Raw genomic sequence first — 16,916 nt, forward strand, 5'->3', positions numbered from 1 at the left:
CAAAATGCTGTGGTTATGCAGATCAGGAGCCTTCAGAGGAGTGGCATGGGATCGCTGGAGCTATTCTTGCAGGGCTCTCACCTCATTTGCCTAAGAATGTCACAAGGCATGCTGGGTGCAGAAAATCTTCGCCTTCCCCTCTCACAGTCAGTCATAGGGGAAAGTCAAGGCCCTCTCAGTCACTAGCCATGTCACGCCTTTGTCAAGACAGAAGCACCCCCACCCGCTCCTTCTCTGTGATCCTGCGCTACCGTGCTCAGGTTTTGGCCTTACCTGGGAGCCAGAGGTGCACCAGGTGAGGGCTTGAGTGTTTGGGAGCGTTTGGGACGTGAGTGGACTTAGGACTGGAAGTTCTGTCCATTCGAAGCAGCCAACCTTCCTGCTGCAGACAGGGGCTGTCCCCTTGGGTTTCTTTCACCTTGCTCTCGGATAAATTTGGTTGTATGCTGCAGTTGCCTGCGATGACTACAAGGTGGCGCTGCTTTCAGGTAAGAGCACAAATATGCATAAAATGTTGGGGACTTTTGCCACATTTATCGGTGGTGGGTCTCGCACATTTTTTCCAGTGGAGAGATATTGACCTGAAACACTTTTTACTGCAGAGATGCTGCAGTTCTAAAGGCTGGTCGGGCAGAAGGGCTTAGCCGTTTCATTGCCTGCCCCCCTGCAGCCCATTTATTACCAGCAGTTGTGAGTGGTGACTGCTGTTTGTAAAATATTTAAAAAAATTCAGGACATAGAAAGTCGCAGACGGGGCTTTTGGGATGCCTGCCTATGTCTTTGTTTATTATTTATCTAATAGCTGAGTAATCTGGTCAAGATATTTCTCTTTTTTTTAACATATTGCGTTAGAATAGCTACAGCTTGCTTAATGTATAAATATTAGCACTGCGTTGGCCGGGAATCAAACCCGGGTCAACTGCTTGGAAGGCAGCTATGCTCACCACTATACCACCAACTCTCCATGGCATATGTTTTTTTAAACTCTAGACATCACAACCCTGAGTTCAATGACTATATTGCACCAGTATCAGAGGTATTTTTGGTTTACAGACCAACATGAAAATCAGGAAAAAAGTTCTTGCAACTGCTAAGGAACTGGAGATTGAAACCAATGCAAAAGCTGCGCAGAAAAGGAGAAAGGGAAAGCAGCAGTTCAAATCATTGAAATAAGCATATATTGGCAGCAAGGGAAAAACAGCAGGGTAGAGAAAGAAAACAGCTCCACGAAATTCACAGGAGATTGATAATAGCAGGACAAAAAAAGGGAATAATAACGTTCCAAGCAGGCTCAGAAAGAAGTGCGAGGGTCCCATCTTTCTTTAATGGTCATAACTGTGCATCATTTCCTTTGAAGTGTAGGGTTGATTCTCTGACCATCTGTCTCCCTGACTTTGAGCAGAGACCGATAGTTGAGCAGTCTCTTCCCACAAAAAGCTGGCACAAGCCTGCTGTTTTCCGCTATTGCAGCGTGGAAACGAGAGAGTGGTCCTCACAAGAAAAAAAAACAATCCATGCTAGCAGAGGATGGTTTCGATCCATTGACCTCTGGGTTATGGGCCCAGCACGCTTCCGCTGCGCCACTCTGCTTCCTGTTCAAAATGCTGTGGTTATGCAGATCAGGAGCCTTCAGAGGAGTGGCATGGGATCGCTGGAGCTATTCTGGCAGGGCTCTCACCTCATTTGCCTAAGAATGTCACAAGGCATGCTGGGTGCAGAAAATCTTCGCCTTCCCCTCTCACAGTCAGTCATAGGGGAAAGTCAAGGCCCTCTCAGTCACTAGCCATGTCACGCCTTTGTCAAGACAGAAGCACCCCCACCCGCTCCTTCTCTGTGATCCTGCGCTACCATGCTCAGGTTTTGGCCTTACCTGGGAGCCAGAGGTGCACAAGGTGAGGGCTTGCCCGGTATGAGCGTTTGGGAGCGTTCGGGACGTGAGTGGACTTAGGACTGGAAGTTCTGTCCATTCAAAGCAGCCAACCTTCCTGCTGCAGACAGGGGCTGTTCCCTTGGGTTTCTTTCACCTTGCTCTCGGATAAATTTGGTTGTATGCTGCAGTTGCCTGCGATGACTACAAGGTGGCGCTGCTTTCAGGTAAGAGCACAAATATGCAGAAAATGTTGGGGACTTTTGCCACATTTATCGGTGGTGGGTCTCGCACATTTTTTCCAGGGGAGAGATATTGACCTGAAACACTTTTTACTGCAGAGATGCTGCAGTTCTAAAGGCTGGTCGGGCAGAAGGGCTTAGCCGTTTCATTGCCTGCCCCCCTGCAGCCCATTTATTACCAGCAGTTGTGAGTGGTGACTGCTGTTTGTAAAATATAAAAATTTCAGGACATAGAAAGTCGCAGACGGGGCTTTTGGGATGCCTGCCTATGTCTTTGTTTATTATTTATCTAATAGCTGAGTAATCTGGTCAAGATATTTCTCTTTTTTTTTTAACATATTGCGTTAGAATAGCTACAGCTTGCTTAATGTATAAATATTAGCACTGCGTTGGCCGGGAATTGAACCCGGGTCAACTGCTTGGAAGGCAGCTATGCTCACCACTATACCACCAACGCTCCGTGCCATATGTTTTTTTTTAACTCTAGACATCACAACCCTGAGTTCAATGACTATATTGCACCAGTATCAGAGGTATTTTTGGTTTACAGACCAACATGAAAATCAGGAAAAAAGTTCTTGCAACTGCTAAGGAACTGGAGATTGAAACCAATGCAAAAGCTGCGCAGAAAAGGAGAAAGGGAAAGCAGCAGTTCAAATCATTGAAATAAGCATATATTGGCAGCAAGGGAAAAACAGCAGGGGAGAGAAAGAAAACAGCTCCACGAAATTCACAGGAGATTGATAATAACAGGACAAAAAAAGGGAATAATAACGTTCCAAGCAGCCTCAGAAAGAAGTGCGAGGGTCCCATCTTTCGTTAATGGTCATAACTGTGCATCATTTCCTTTGAAGTGTAGGGTTGATTCTCTGACCATCTGTCTCCCTGACTTTGAGCAGAGACCGATAGTTGAGCAGTCTCTTCCCACAAAAAGCTGGCACAAGCCTGCTGTTTTCCGCTCTGGCAGCGTGGAAACGAGAGAGTGGTCCTCACAAGAAAAAAAATCAATCCATGCTAGCAGAGGATGGTTTCGATCCTTCGACCTCTGGGTTATGGGCCCAGCACGCTTCCGCTGCGCCACTCTGCTTCCTGCTCAAAATGCTGTGGTTATGCAGATCAGGAGCCTTCAGAGGAGTGGCATGGGATCGCTGGAGCTATTCTGGCAGGGCTCTCACCTCATTTGCCTAAGAATGTCACAAGGCATGCTGGGTGCAGAAAATCTTCGCCTTCCCCTCTCACAGTCAGTCATAGGGGAAAGTCAAGGCCCTCTCAGTCACTAGCCATGTCACGCCTTTGTCAAGACAGAAGCACCCCCACCCGCTCCTTCTCTGTGATCCTGTGCTACCATGCTCAGGTTTTGGCCTTACCTGGGAGCCAGAGGTGCACCAGGTGAGGGCTTGAGTGTTTGGGAGCGTTTGGGACGTGAGTGGACTTAGGACTGGAAGTTCTGTCCATTCGAAGCAGCCAACCTTCCTGCTGCAGACAGGGGCTGTCCCCTTGGGTTTCTTCCACCTTGCTCTCGGATAAATTTGGTTGTATGCTGCAGTTGCCTGCGATGGCTACAAGGTGGCGCTGCTTTCAGGTAAGAGCACAAATATGCATAAAATGTTGGGGACTTTTGCCACATTTATCGGTGGTGGGTCTCGCACATTTTTTCCAGGGGAGAGATATTGACCTGAAACACTTTTTACTGCAGAGATGCTGCAGTTCTAAAGGCTGGTCGGGCAGAAGGGCTTAGCCGTTTCATTGCCTGCCCCCCTGCAGCCCATTTATTACCAGCAGTTGTGAGTGGTGACTGCTGTTTGTAAAATATAAAAATTTCAGGACATAGAAAGTCGCAGACGGGGCTTTTGGGATGCCTGCCTATGTCTTTGTTTATTATTTATCTAATAGCTGAGTAATCTGGTCAAGATATTTCTCTTTTTTTTAACATATTGCGTTAGAATAGCTACAGCTTGCTTAATGTATAAATATTAGCACTGCGTTGGCCGGGAATCGAACCCGGGTCAACTGCTTGGAAGGCAGCTATGCTCACCACTATACCACCAACGCTCCGTGGCATATGTTTTTTTTAAACTCTAGACATCACAACCCTGAGTTCAATGACTATATTGCACCAGTATCAGAGGTATTTTTGGTTTACAGACCAACATGAAAATCAGGAAAAAAGTTCTTGCAACTGCTAAGGAACTGGAGATTGAAACCAATGCAAAAGCTGCGCAGAAAAGGAGAAAGGGAAAGCAGCAGTTCAAATCATTGAAATAAGCATATATTGGCAGCAAGGGAAAAACAGCAGGGTAGAGAAAGAAAACAGCTAAACGAAATTCACAGGAGATTGATAATAGCAGGACAAAATAAGGGAATAATAACGTTCCAAACAGGCTCAGAAAGAAGTGCGAGGGTCCCATCTTTCTTTAATGGTCATAACTGTGCATCATTTCCTTTGAAGTGTAGGGTTGATTCTCTGACCATCTGTCTCCCTGACTTTGAGCAGAGACCGATAGTTGAGAAGTCTCTTCCCACAAAAAGCTGGCACAAGCCTACTGTTTTCCGCTCTGGCAGCGTGGAAACGAGAGAGTGGTCCTCACAAGAAAAAAAATCAATCCATGCTATCAGAGGATGGTTTCGATCCATCGACCTCTGGATTATGGGCCCAGCACGCTTCCGCTGCGCCACTCTGCTTCCTGTTCAAAATGCTGTGGTTATGCAGATCAGGAGCCTTCAGAGGAGTGGCATGGGATCGCTGGAGCTATTCTGGCAGGGCTCTCACCTCATTTGCCTAAGAATGTCACAAGGCATGCTGGGTGCAGAAAATCTTCGCTTTCCCCTCTCACAGTCAGTCATAGGGGAAAGTCAAGGCCCTCTCAGTCACTAGCCATGTCACGCCTTTGTCAAGACAGAAGCACCCCCACCCGCTCCTTCTCTGTGATCCTGCGCTACCATGCTCAGGTTTTGGCCTTACCTGGGAGCCAGAGGTGCACCCGGTGAGGGCTTGCCCGGTATGAGCGTTCGGGACGTGAGTGGACTTAGGACTGGAAGTTCTGTCCATTCGAAGCAGCCAACCTTCCTGCTGCAGACAGGGGCTGTTCCCTTGGGTTTCTTTCACCTTGCTCTCGGATAAATTTGGTTGTATGCTGCAGTTGCCTGCGATGACTACAAGGTGGCGCTGCTTTCAGGTAAGAGCACAAATATGCAGAAAATGTTGGGGACTTTTGCCACATTTATCGGTGGTGGGTCTCGCACATTTTTTCCAGGGGAGAGATATTGACCTGAAACACTTTTTACTGCAGAGATGCTGAGGTAAAGGCTGGTCGGGCAGAAGGGCTTAGCCGTTTCTTTGCCTGCCCCCCTGCAGCCCATTTATTACCAGCAGTTGTGAGTGGTGACTGCTGTTTGTAAAATATAAAAATTTCAGGACATAGAAAGTCGCAGACTGAGCTTTTGGGATGCCTGCCTATGTCTTTGTTTATTATTTATCTAATAGCTGAGTAATCTGGTCAAGATATTTATCTTTTTTTTAACATATTGCGTTAGAATAGCTACAGCTTGCTTAATGTATAAATATTAGCACTGCGCTGGCCGGGAATCGAACCCGGGTCAACTGCTTGGAAGGCAGCTATGCTCACCACTATACCACCAACGCTCCGTGGCATATGTTTTTTTTAAACTCTAGACATCACAACCCTGAGTTCAATGACTATATTGCACCAGTATCAGAGGTATTTTTGGTTTACAGACCAACATGAAAATCAGGAAAAAAGTTCTTGCAACTGCTAAGGAACTGGAGATTGAAACCAATGCAAAAGCTGCGCAGAAAAGGAGAAAGGGAAAGCAGCAGTTCAAATCATTGAAATAAGCATATATTGGCAGCAAGGGAAAAACAGCAGGGTAGAGAAAGAAAACAGCTCCACGAAATTCACAGGAGATTGATAATAGCAGGACAAAAAAAGGGAATAATAACGTTCCAAGCAGGCTCAGAAAGAAGTGCGAGGGTCCCATCTTTCTTTAATGGTCATAACTGTGCATCATTTCCTTTGAAGTGTAGGGTTGATTCTCTGACCATCTGTCTCCCTGACTTTGAGCAGAGACCGATAGATGAGAAGTCTCTTCCCACAAAAAGCTGGCACAAGCCTGCTGTTTTCTGCTCTGGCAGCGTGGAAACGAGAGAGTGGTCCTCACAAGAAAAAAAATCAATCCATGCTATCAGAGGATGGTTTCGATCCATCGACCTCTGGATTATGGGCCCAGCACGCTTCCGCTGCGCCACTCTGCTTCCTGTTCAAAATGCTGTGGTTATGCAGATCAGGAGCCTTCAGAGGAGTGGCATGGGATCGCTGGAGCTATTCTGGCAGGCCTCTCACCTCATTTGCCTAAGAATGTCACAAGGCATGCTGGGTGCAGAAAATCTTCGCCTTCCCCTCTCACAGTCAGTCATAGGGGAAAGTCAAGGCCCTCTCAGTCACTAGCCATGTCACGCCTTTGTCAAGACAGAAGCACCCCCACCCGCTCCTTCTCTGTGATCCTGCGCTACCATGCTCAGGTTTTGGCCTTACCTGGGAGCCAGAGGTGCACCCGGTGAGGGCTTGCCCGGTATGAGAGTTCGGGACGTGAGTGGACTTAGGACTGGAAGTTCTGTCCATTCGAAGCAGCCAACCTTCCTGCTGCAGACAGGGGCTGTCTCCTTGGGTTTCTTTCACCTTGCTCTCGGATAAATTTGGTTGTATGCTGCAGTTGCCTGCGATGACTACAAGGTGGCGCTGCTTTCAGGTAAGAGCACAAATATGCATAAAATGTTGGGGACTTTTGCCACATTTATCGGTGGTGGGTCTCGCACATTTTTTCCAGGGGAGAGATATTGACCTGAAACACTTTTTACTGCAGAGATGCTGCAGTTCTAAAGGCTGGTCGGGCAGAAGGGCTTAGCCGTTTCATTGCCTGCCCCCCTGCAGCCCATTTATTACCAGCAGTTGTGAGTGGTGACTGCTGTTTGTAAAATATTAAAAAAAATTCAGGACATAGAAAGTCGCAGACGGGGCTTTTGGGATGCCTGCCTATGTCTTTGTTTATTATTTATCTAATAGCTGAGTAATCTGGTCAAGATATTTCTCTTTTTTTTAACATATTGCGTTAGAATAGCTACAGCTTGCTTAATGTATAAATATTAGCACTGCGTTGGCCGGGAATCAAACCCGGGTCAACTGCTTGGAAGGCAGCTATGCTCACCACTATACCACCAACTCTCCATGGCATATGTTTTTTTAAACTCTAGACATCACAACCCTGAGTTCAATGACTATATTGCACCAGTATCAGAGGTATTTTTGGTTTACAGACCAACATGAAAATCAGGAAAAAAGTTCTTGCAACTGCTAAGGAACTGGAGATTGAAACCAATGCAAAAGCTGCGCAGAAAAGGAGAAAGGGAAAGCAGCAGTTCAAATCATTGAAATAAGCATATATTGGCAGCAAGGGAAAAACAGCAGGGTAGAGAAAGAAAACAGCTCCACGAAATTCACAGGAGATTGATAATAGCAGGACAAAAAAAGGGAATAATAACGTTCCAAGCAGGCTCAGAAAGAAGTGCGAGGGTCCCATCTTTCTTTAATGGTCATAACTGTGCATCATTTCCTTTGAAGTGTAGGGTTGATTCTCTGACCATCTGTCTCCCTGACTTTGAGCAGAGACCGATAGTTGAGCAGTCTCTTCCCACAAAAAGCTGGCACAAGCCTGCTGTTTTCCGCTCTGGCAGCGTGGAAACGAGAGAGTGGTCCTCACAAGAAAAAAAAACAATCCATGCTAGCAGAGGATGGTTTCGATCCATCGACCTCTGGGTTAGGGGCCCAGCACGCTTCCGCTGCGCCACTCTGCTTCCTGTTCAAAATGCTGTGGTTATGCAGATCAGGAGCCTTCAGAGGAGTGGCATGGGATCGCTGGAGCTATTCTGGCAGGGCTCTCACCTCATTTGCCTAAGAATGTCACAAGGCATGCTGGGTGCAGAAAATCTTCGCCTTCCCCTCTCACAGTCAGTCATAGGGGAAAGTCAAGGCCCTCTCAGTCACTAGCCATGTCACGCCTTTGTCAAGACAGAAGCACCCCCACCCGCTCCTTCTCTGTGATCCTGCGCTACCATGCTCAGGTTTTGGCCTTACCTGGGAGCCAGAGGTGCACCAGGTGAGGGCTTGAGTGTTTGGGAGCGTTTGGGACGTGAGTGGACTTAGGACTGGAAGTTCTGTCGATTCGAAGCAGCCAACCTTCCTGCTGCAGACAGGGGCTGTCCCCTTGGGTTTCTTCCACCTTGCTCTCGGATAAATTTGGTTGTATGCTGCAGTTGCCTGCGATGGCTACAAGGTGGCGCTGCTTTCAGGTAAGAGCACAAATATGCATAAAATGTTGGGGACTTTTGCCACATTTATCGGTGGTGGGTCTCGCACATTTTTTCCAGGGGAGAGATATTGACCTGAAACACTTTTTACTGCAGAGATGCTGCAGTTCTAAAGGCTGGTCGGGCAGAAGGGCTTAGCCGTTTCATTGCCTGCCCCCCTGCAGCCCATTTATTACCAGCAGTTGTGAGTGTTGACTGCTGTTTGTAAAATATTAAAAAAAATTCAGGACATAGAAAGTCGCAGACGGGGCTTTTGGGATGCCTGCCTATGTCTTTGTTTATTATTTATCTAATAGCTGAGTAATCTGGTCAAGATATTTCTCTTTTTTTTAACATATTGCGTTAGAATAGCTACAGCTTGCTTAATGTATAAATATTAGCACTGCGTTGGCCGGGAATCAAACCCGGGTCAACTGCTTGGAAGGCAGCTATGCTCACCACTATACCACCAACTCTCCATGGCATATGTTTTTTTAAACTCTAGACATCACAACCCTGAGTTCAATGACTATATTGCACCAGTATCAGAGGTATTTTTGGTTTACAGACCAACATGAAAATCAGGAAAAAAGTTCTTGCAACTGCTAAGGAACTGGAGATTGAAACCAATGCAAAAGCTGCGCAGAAAAGGAGAAAGGGAAAGCAGCAGTTCAAATCATTGAAATAAGCATATATTGGCAGCAAGGGAAAAACAGCAGGGTAGAGAAAGAAAACAGCTCCACGAAATTCACAGGAGATTGATAATAGCAGGACAAAAAAAGGGAATAATAACGTTCCAAGCAGGCTCAGAAAGAAGTGCGAGGGTCCCATCTTTCTTTAATGGTCATAACTGTGCATCATTTCCTTTGAAGTGTAGGGTTGATTCTCTGACCATCTGTCTCCCTGACTTTGAGCAGAGACCGATAGTTGAGCAGTCTCTTCCCACAAAAAGCTGGCACAAGCCTGCTGTTTTCCGCTCTGGCAGCGTGGAAACGAGAGAGTGGTCCTCACAAGAAAAGAAAACAATCCATGCTAGCAGAGGATGGTTTCAATCCATCGACCTCTGGGGTATGGGCCCAGCACGCTTCCGCTGCGCCACTCTGCTTCCTGTTCAAAATGCTGTGGTTATGCAGATCAGGAGCCTTCAGAGGAGTGGCATGGGATCGCTGGAGCTATTCTGGCAGGGCTCTCACCTTATTTGCCTAAGAATGTCACAAGGCATGCTGGGTGCAGAAAATCTTCGCCTTCCCCTCTCACAGTCAGTCATAGGGGAAAGTCAAGGCCCTCTCAGTCACTAGCCATGTCACGCCTTTGTCAAGACAGAAGCACCCCCACCCGCTCCTTCTCTGTGATCCTGCGCTACCATGCTCAGGTTTTGGCCTTACCTGGGAGCCAGAGGTGCACCCGGTGAGGGCTTGCCCGGTATGAGCGTTTGGGAGCGTTCGGGACGTGAGTGGACTTAGGACTGGAAGTTCTGTCCATTCGAAGCAGCCAACCTTCCTGCTGCAGACAGGGGCTGTTCCCTTGGGTTTCTTTCACCTTGCTCTCGGATAAATTTGGTTGTATGCTGCAGTTGCCTGCGATGACTACAAGGTGGTGCTGCTTTCAGGTAAGAGCACAAATATGCAGAAAATGTTGGGGACTTTTGCCACATTTATCGGTGGTGGGTCTCGCACATTTTTTCCAGGGGAGAGATATTGACCTGAAACACTTTTTACTGCAGAGATGCTGCAGTTCTAAAGGCTGGTCGGGCAGAAGGGCTTAGCCGTTTCATTGCCTGCCCCCCTGTATCCCATTTATTACCAGCAGTTGTGAGTGGTGACTGCTGTTTGTAAAATATAAAAATTTCAGGACATAGAAAGTCGCAGACGGGGCTTTTGGGATGCCTGCCTATGTCTTTGTTTATTATTTATCTAATAGCTGAGTAATCTGGTCAAGATATTTCTCTTTTTTTTAACATATTGCGTTAGAATAGCTACAGCTTGCTTAATGTATAAATATTAGCACTGCGTTGGCCGGGAATCGAACCCGGGTCAACTGCTTGGAAGTCAGCTATGCTCACCACTATACCACCAACGCTCCGTGGCATATGTTTTTTTTAAACTCTAGTCATCACAACCCTGAGTTCAATGACTATATTGCACCAGTATCAGAGGTATTTTTGGTTTACAGACCAACATGAAAATCAGGAAAAAAGTTCTTGCAACTGCTAAGGAACTGGAGATTGAAACCAATGCAAAAGCTGCGCAGAAAAGGAGAAAGGGAAAGCAGCAGTTCAAATCATTGAAATAAGCATATATTGGCAGCAAGGGAAAAACAGCAGGGTAGAGAAAGAAAACAGCTCCACGAAATTCACAGGAGATTGATAATAGCAGGACAAAATAAGGGAATAATAACGTTCCAAGCAGGCTCAGAAAGAAGTGCGAGGGTCCCATCTTTCTTTAATGGTCATAACTGTGCATCATTTCCTTTGAAGTGTAGGGTTGATTCTCTGACCATCTGTCTCCCTGACTTTGAGCAGAGACCGATAGTTGAGAAGTCTCTTCCCACAAAAAGCTGGCACAAGCCTGCTGTTTTCTGCTCTGGCAGCGTGGAAACGAGAGAGTGGTCCTCACAAGAAAAAAAATCAATCCATGCTATCAGAGGATGGTTTTGATCCATCGACCTCTGGATTATGGGCCCAGCACGCTTCCGCTGCGCCACTCTGCTTCCTGTTCAAAATGCTGTGGTTATGCAGATCAGGAGCCTTCAGAGGAGTGGCATGGGATGGCTGGAGCTATTCTGGCAGGGCTCTCACCTCATTTGCCTAAGAATGTCACAAGGCATGCTGGGTGCAGAAAATCTTCGCCTTCCCCTCTCACAGTCAGTCATAGGGGAAAGTCAAGGCCCTCTCAGTCACTAGCCATGTCACGCCTTTGTCAAGACAGAAGCACCCCCACCCGCTCCTTCTCTGTGATCCTGCGCTACCATGCTCAGGTTTTGGCCTTACCTGGGAGCCAGAGGTGCACCCGGTGGGAGCGTTTGGGAGCGTTCGGGACGTGAGTGGACTTAGGACTGGAAGTTCTGTCCATTCGAAGCAGCCAACCTTCCTGCTGCAGACAGGGGCTGTTCCCTTGGGTTTCTTTCACCTTGCTCTCGGATAAATTTGGTTGTATGCTGCAGTTGCCTGCGATGACTACAAGGTGGCGCTGCTTTCAGGTAAGAGCACAAATATGCAGAAAATGTTGGGGACTTTTGCCACATTTATCGGTGGTGGGTCTCGCACATTTTTTCCAGGGGAGAGATATTGACCTGAAACACTTTTTACTGCAGAGATGCTGCAGTTCTAAAGGCTGGTCGGGCAGAAGGGCTTAGCCGTTTCATTGCCTGCCCCCCTGCAGCCCATTTATTACCAGCAGTTGTGAGTGGTGACTGCTGTTTGTAAAATATAAAAATTTCAGGACATAGAAAGTCGCAGACGGGGCCTTTGGGATGCCTGCCTATGTCTTTGTTTATTATTTATCTAATAGCTGAGTAATCTGGTCAAGATATTTATCTTTTTTTTAACATATTGCGTTAGAATAGCTACAGCTTGCTTAATGTATAAATATTAGCACTGCGTTGGCCGGGAATCGAACCCGGGTCAACTGCTTGGAAGGCAGCTATGCTCACCACTATACCACCAACGCTCCGTGGCATATGTTTTTTTTAAACTCTAGACATCACAACCCTGAGTTCAATTACTATATTACACCAGTATCAGAGGTATTTTTGGTTTACAGACCAACATGAAAATCAGGAAAAAAGTTCTTGCAACTGCTAAGGAACTGGAGATTGAAACCAATGCAAAAGCTGCGCAGAAAAGGAGAAAGGGAAAGCAGCAGTTCAAATCATTGAAATAAGCATATATTGGCAGCAAGGGAAAAACAGCAGGGTAGAGAAAGAAAACAGCTCCACGAAATTCACAGGAGATTGATAATAGCAGGACAAAAAAAGGGAATAATAACGTTCCAAGCAGGCTCAGAAAGAAGTGCGAGGGTCCCATCTTTCTTTAATGGTCATAACTGTGCATCATTTCCTTTGAAGTGTAGGGTTGATTCTCTGACCATCTGTCTCCCTGACTTTGAGCAGAGACTGATAGTTGAGCAGTCTCTTCCCACAAAAAGCTGGCAAAAGCCTGCTGTTTTCTGCTCTGGCAGCGTGGAAACGAGAGAGTGGTCCTCACAAGAAAAAAAATCAATCCATGCTAGCAGAGGATGGTTTCGATCCATCGACCTCTGGGTTATGGGCCCAGCACGCTTCCGCTGCGCCACTCTGCTTCCTGTTCAAAATGCTGTGGTTATGCAGATCAGGAGCCTTCAGAGGAGTGGCATGGGATCGCTGGAGCTATTCTGGCAGGGCTCTCACCTCATTTGCCTAAGAATGTCACAAGGCATGCTGGGTGCAGAAAATCTTCGCCTTCCCCTCTCACAGTCAGTCATAGGGGAAAGTCAAGGCCCTCTCAGTCACTAGCCATGTCACGCCTTTGTCAAGACAGAAGCACCCCCACCCGCTCCTTCTCTGTGATCCTGCGCTACCATGCTCAGGTTTTGGCCTTACCTGGGAGCCAGAGGTGCACCCGGTGAGGGCTTGCCCGGTATGAGCGTTCGGGACGTGAGTGGACTTAGGACTGGAAGTTCTGTCCATTCGAAGCAGGCAACCTTCCTGCTGCAGACAGGGGCTGTTCCCTTGGGTTTCTTTCACCTTGCTCTCGGATAAATTTGGTTGTATGCTGCAGTTGCCTGCGATGACTACAAGGTGGCGCTGCTTTCAGGTAAGAGCACAAATATGCAGAAAATGTTGGGGACTTTTGCCACATTTATCGGTGGTGGGTCTCGCACATTTTTTCCAGGGGAGAGATATTGACCTGAAACACTTTTTACTGCAGAGATGCTGAGTTAAAGGCTGGTCGGGCAGAAGGGCTTAGCCGTTTCATTGCCTGCCCCCCTGCAGCCCATTTATTACCAGCAGTTGTGAGTGGTGACTGCTGTTTGTAAAATATAAAAATTTCAGGACATAGAAAGTCGCAGACTGAGCTTTTGGGATGCCTGCCTATGTCTTTGTTTATTATTTATCTAATAGCTGAGTAATCTGGTCAAGATATTTCTCTTTTTTTAACATATTGCGTTAGAATAGCTACAGCTTGCTTAATGTATAAATATTAGCACTGCGTTGGCCGGGAATCGAACCCGGGTCACCTGCTTGGAAGGCAGCTATGCTCACCACTATACCACCAACGCTCCGTGGCATATGTTTTTTTTAAACTCTAGACATCACAACCCTGAGTTCAATGACTATATTGCACCAGTATCAGAGGTATTTTTGGTTTACAGACCAACATGAAAATCAGGAAAAAAGTTCTTGCAACTGCTAAGGAACTGGAGATTGAAACCAATGCAAAAGCTGCGCAGAAAAGGAGAAAGGGAAAGCAGCAGTTCAAATCATTGAAATAAGCATATATTGGCAGCAAGGGAAAAACAGCAGGGTAGAGAAAGAAAACAGCTCCACGAAATTCACAGGAGATTGATAATAGCAGGACAAAAAAAGGGAATAATAACGTTCCAAGCAGGCTCAGAAAGAAGTGCGAGGGTCCCATCTTTCTTTAATGGTCATAACTGTGCATCATTTCCTTTGAAGTGTAGGGTTGATTCTCTGACCATCTGTCTCCCTGACTTTGAGCAGAGATCGATAGTTGAGAAGTCTCTTCCCACAAAAAGCTGGCACAAGCCTGCTGTTTTCTGCTCTGGCAGCGTGGAAACGAGAGAGTGGTCCTCACAAGAAAAAAAATCAATCCATGCTATCAGAGGATGGTTTCGATCCATCGACCTCTGGATTATGGGCCCAGCACGCTTCCGCTGCGCCACTCTGCTTCCTGTTCAAAATGCTGTGGTTATGCAGATCAGGAGCCTTCAGAGGAGTGGCATGGGATCGCTGGAGCTATTCTGGCAGGGCTCTCACCTCATTTGCCTAAGAATGTCACAAGGCATGGTGGGTGCAGAAAATCTTCGCCTTCCCCTCTCACAGTCAGTCATAGGGGAAAGTCAAGGCCCTCTCAGTCACTAGCCATGTCACGCCTTTGTCAAGACAGAAGCACCCCCACCCGCTCCTTCTCTGTGATCCTGCGCTACCATGCTCAGGTTTTGGCCTTACCTGGGAGCCAGAGGTGCACCCGGTGAGGGCTTGCCCGGTATGAGCGTTCGGGACGTGAGTGGACTTAGGACTGGAAGTTCTGTCCATTCGAAGCAGCCAACCTTCCTGCTGCAGACAGGGGCTGTTCCCTTGGGTTTCTTTCACCTTGCTCTCGGATAAATTTGGTTGTATGCTGCAGTTGCCTGCGATGACTACAAGGTGGCGCTGCTTTCAGGTAAGAGCACAAATATGCAGAAAATGTTGGGGACTTTTGCCACATTTATCGGTGGTGGGTCTCGCACATTTTTTCCAGGGCAGAGATATTGACCTGAAACACTTTTTACTGCAGAGATGCTGCAGTTCTAAAGGCTGGTCGGGCAGAAGGGCTTAGCCGTTTCATTGCCTGCCCCCCTGCAGCCCATTTATTACCAGCAGTTGTGAGTGGTGACTGCTGTTTGTAAAATATAAAAATTTCAGGACATAGAAAGTCGCAGACGGGGCTTTTGGGATGCCTGCCTATGTCTTTGTTTATTATTTATCTAATAGCTGAGTAATCTGGTCAAGATATTTCTCTTTTTTTTAACATATTGCGTTAGAATAGCTACAGCTTGCTTAATGTATAAATATTAGCACTGCGTTGGCCGGGAATCGAACCCGGGTCAACTGCTTGGAAGGCAGCTATGCTCACCACTATACCACCAACCCTCCGTGGAATATGTTTTTTTTAAACTCTAGACATCACAACCCTGAGTTCAATGACTATATTGCACCAGTATCAGAGGTATTTTTGGTTTACAGACCAACATGAAAATCAGGAAAAAAGTTCTTGCAACTGCTAAGGAACTGGAGATTGAAACCAATGCAAAAGCTGCGCAGAAAAGGAGAAAGGGAAAGCAGCAGTTCAAATCATTGAAATAAGCATATTTTGGCAGCAAGGGAAATACAGCAGGGTAGAGAAAGAAAACAGCTCCACGAAATTCACAGGAGATTGATAATAGCAGGACAAAAAAAGGGAATAATAACGTTCCAAGCAGGCTCAGAAAGAAGTGCGAGGGTCCCATCTTTCTTTAATGGTCATAACCGTGCATCATTTCCTTTGAAGTGTAGGGTTGATTCTCTGACCATCTGTCTCCCTGACTTTGAGCAGAGACCGATAGTTGAGCAGTCTCTTCCCACAAAAAGCTGGCACAAGCCTGCTGTTTTCCGCTCTGGCAGCGTGGAAACGAGAGAGTGGTCCTCACAAGAAAAAAAATCAATCCATGCTAGCAGAGGATGGTTTCGATCCATCGACCTCTGGGTTACGGGCCCAGCACGCTTCCGCTGCGCCACTCTGCTTCCTGTTCAAAATGCTGTGGTTATGCAGATCAGGAGCCTTCAGAGGAGTGGCATGGGATCGCTGGAGCTATTCTGGCAGGGCTCTCACCTCATTTGCCTAAGAATGTCACAAGGCATGCTGGGTGCAGAAAATCTTCGCCTTCCCCTCTCACAGTCAGTCATAGGGGAAAGTCAAGGCCCTCTCAGTCACTAGCCATGTCACGCCTTTGTCAAGACAGAAGCACCCCCACCCGCTCCTTCTCTGTGATCCTGCGCTACCATGCTCAGGTTTTGGCCTTACCTGGGAGCCAGAGGTGCACCCGGTGAGGGCTGAGCGTTTGGGAGCATTCGGGACGTGAGTGGACTTAGGACTGGAAGTTCTGTCCATTCGAAGCAGCCAACCTTCCTGCTGCAGACAGGGGCTGTTCCCTTGGGTTTCTTTCACCTTGCTCTTGGATAAATTTGGTTGTATGCTGCAGTTGCCTGCGATGACTACAAGGTGGCGCTGCTTTCAGGTAAGAGCACAAATATGCAGAAAATGTTGGGGACTTTTGCCACATTTATCGGTGGTGGGTCTCGCACATTTTTTCCAGGGGAGAGATATTGACCTGAAACACTTTTTACTGCAGAGATGCTGCAGTTCTAAAGGCTGGTTGGGCAGAAGGGCTTAGCCGTTTCATTGCCTGCCCCCCTGCAGCCCATATATTACCAGCAGTTGTGAGTGGTGACTGCTGTTTGTAAAATATAAAAATTTCAGGACATAGAAAGTCGCAGACTGGGCTTTTGGGATGCCTGCCTATGTCTTTGTTTATTATTTATCTAATAGCTGAGTAATCTGGTCAAGATATTTCTCTTTTTTTTAACATATTGCGTTAGAATAGCTACAGCTTGCTTAATGTATAAATATTAGCACTGCGTTGGCCGGGAATCGAACCCGGGTCAACTGCTTGGAAGGCAGCTATGCTCACCACTATACCACCAACAC

The 16,916-nt window shown here is 47.0% G+C and overlaps 6 non-coding genes across 6 annotated transcripts; all 6 read right to left on the reverse strand.

Annotated features, from left to right (window-relative positions):
- Positions 1–2,494: 2,494 nt before the first annotated feature.
- On the reverse strand, positions 2,495–2,566 carry TRNAG-UCC (transfer RNA glycine (anticodon UCC)). Its single transcript has one exon. It is a non-coding gene; the product is annotated as a tRNA-Gly (tRNA).
- A 1,523-nt stretch (positions 2,567–4,089) lies between these two features.
- Positions 4,090–4,161, reverse strand: TRNAG-UCC (transfer RNA glycine (anticodon UCC)). Its single transcript has one exon. It is a non-coding gene; the product is annotated as a tRNA-Gly (tRNA).
- A 1,519-nt stretch (positions 4,162–5,680) lies between these two features.
- TRNAG-UCC (transfer RNA glycine (anticodon UCC)) lies at positions 5,681–5,752 on the reverse strand. Its single transcript has one exon. It is a non-coding gene; the product is annotated as a tRNA-Gly (tRNA).
- A 2,154-nt stretch (positions 5,753–7,906) lies between these two features.
- TRNAR-CCU (transfer RNA arginine (anticodon CCU)) lies at positions 7,907–7,978 on the reverse strand. Its single transcript has one exon. It is a non-coding gene; the product is annotated as a tRNA-Arg (tRNA).
- A 4,088-nt stretch (positions 7,979–12,066) lies between these two features.
- TRNAG-UCC (transfer RNA glycine (anticodon UCC)) lies at positions 12,067–12,138 on the reverse strand. Its single transcript has one exon. It is a non-coding gene; the product is annotated as a tRNA-Gly (tRNA).
- Positions 12,139–15,880: 3,742 nt separating this feature from the next.
- On the reverse strand, positions 15,881–15,952 carry TRNAT-CGU (transfer RNA threonine (anticodon CGU)). Its single transcript has one exon. It is a non-coding gene; the product is annotated as a tRNA-Thr (tRNA).
- Positions 15,953–16,916: the final 964 nt, after the last annotated feature.

Source organism: Pleurodeles waltl, unplaced genomic scaffold (assembly GCF_031143425.1).
Source record: "Pleurodeles waltl isolate 20211129_DDA unplaced genomic scaffold, aPleWal1.hap1.20221129 scaffold_69, whole genome shotgun sequence".
NCBI classification, from domain to species: domain Eukaryota; kingdom Metazoa; phylum Chordata; class Amphibia; order Caudata; family Salamandridae; genus Pleurodeles; species Pleurodeles waltl.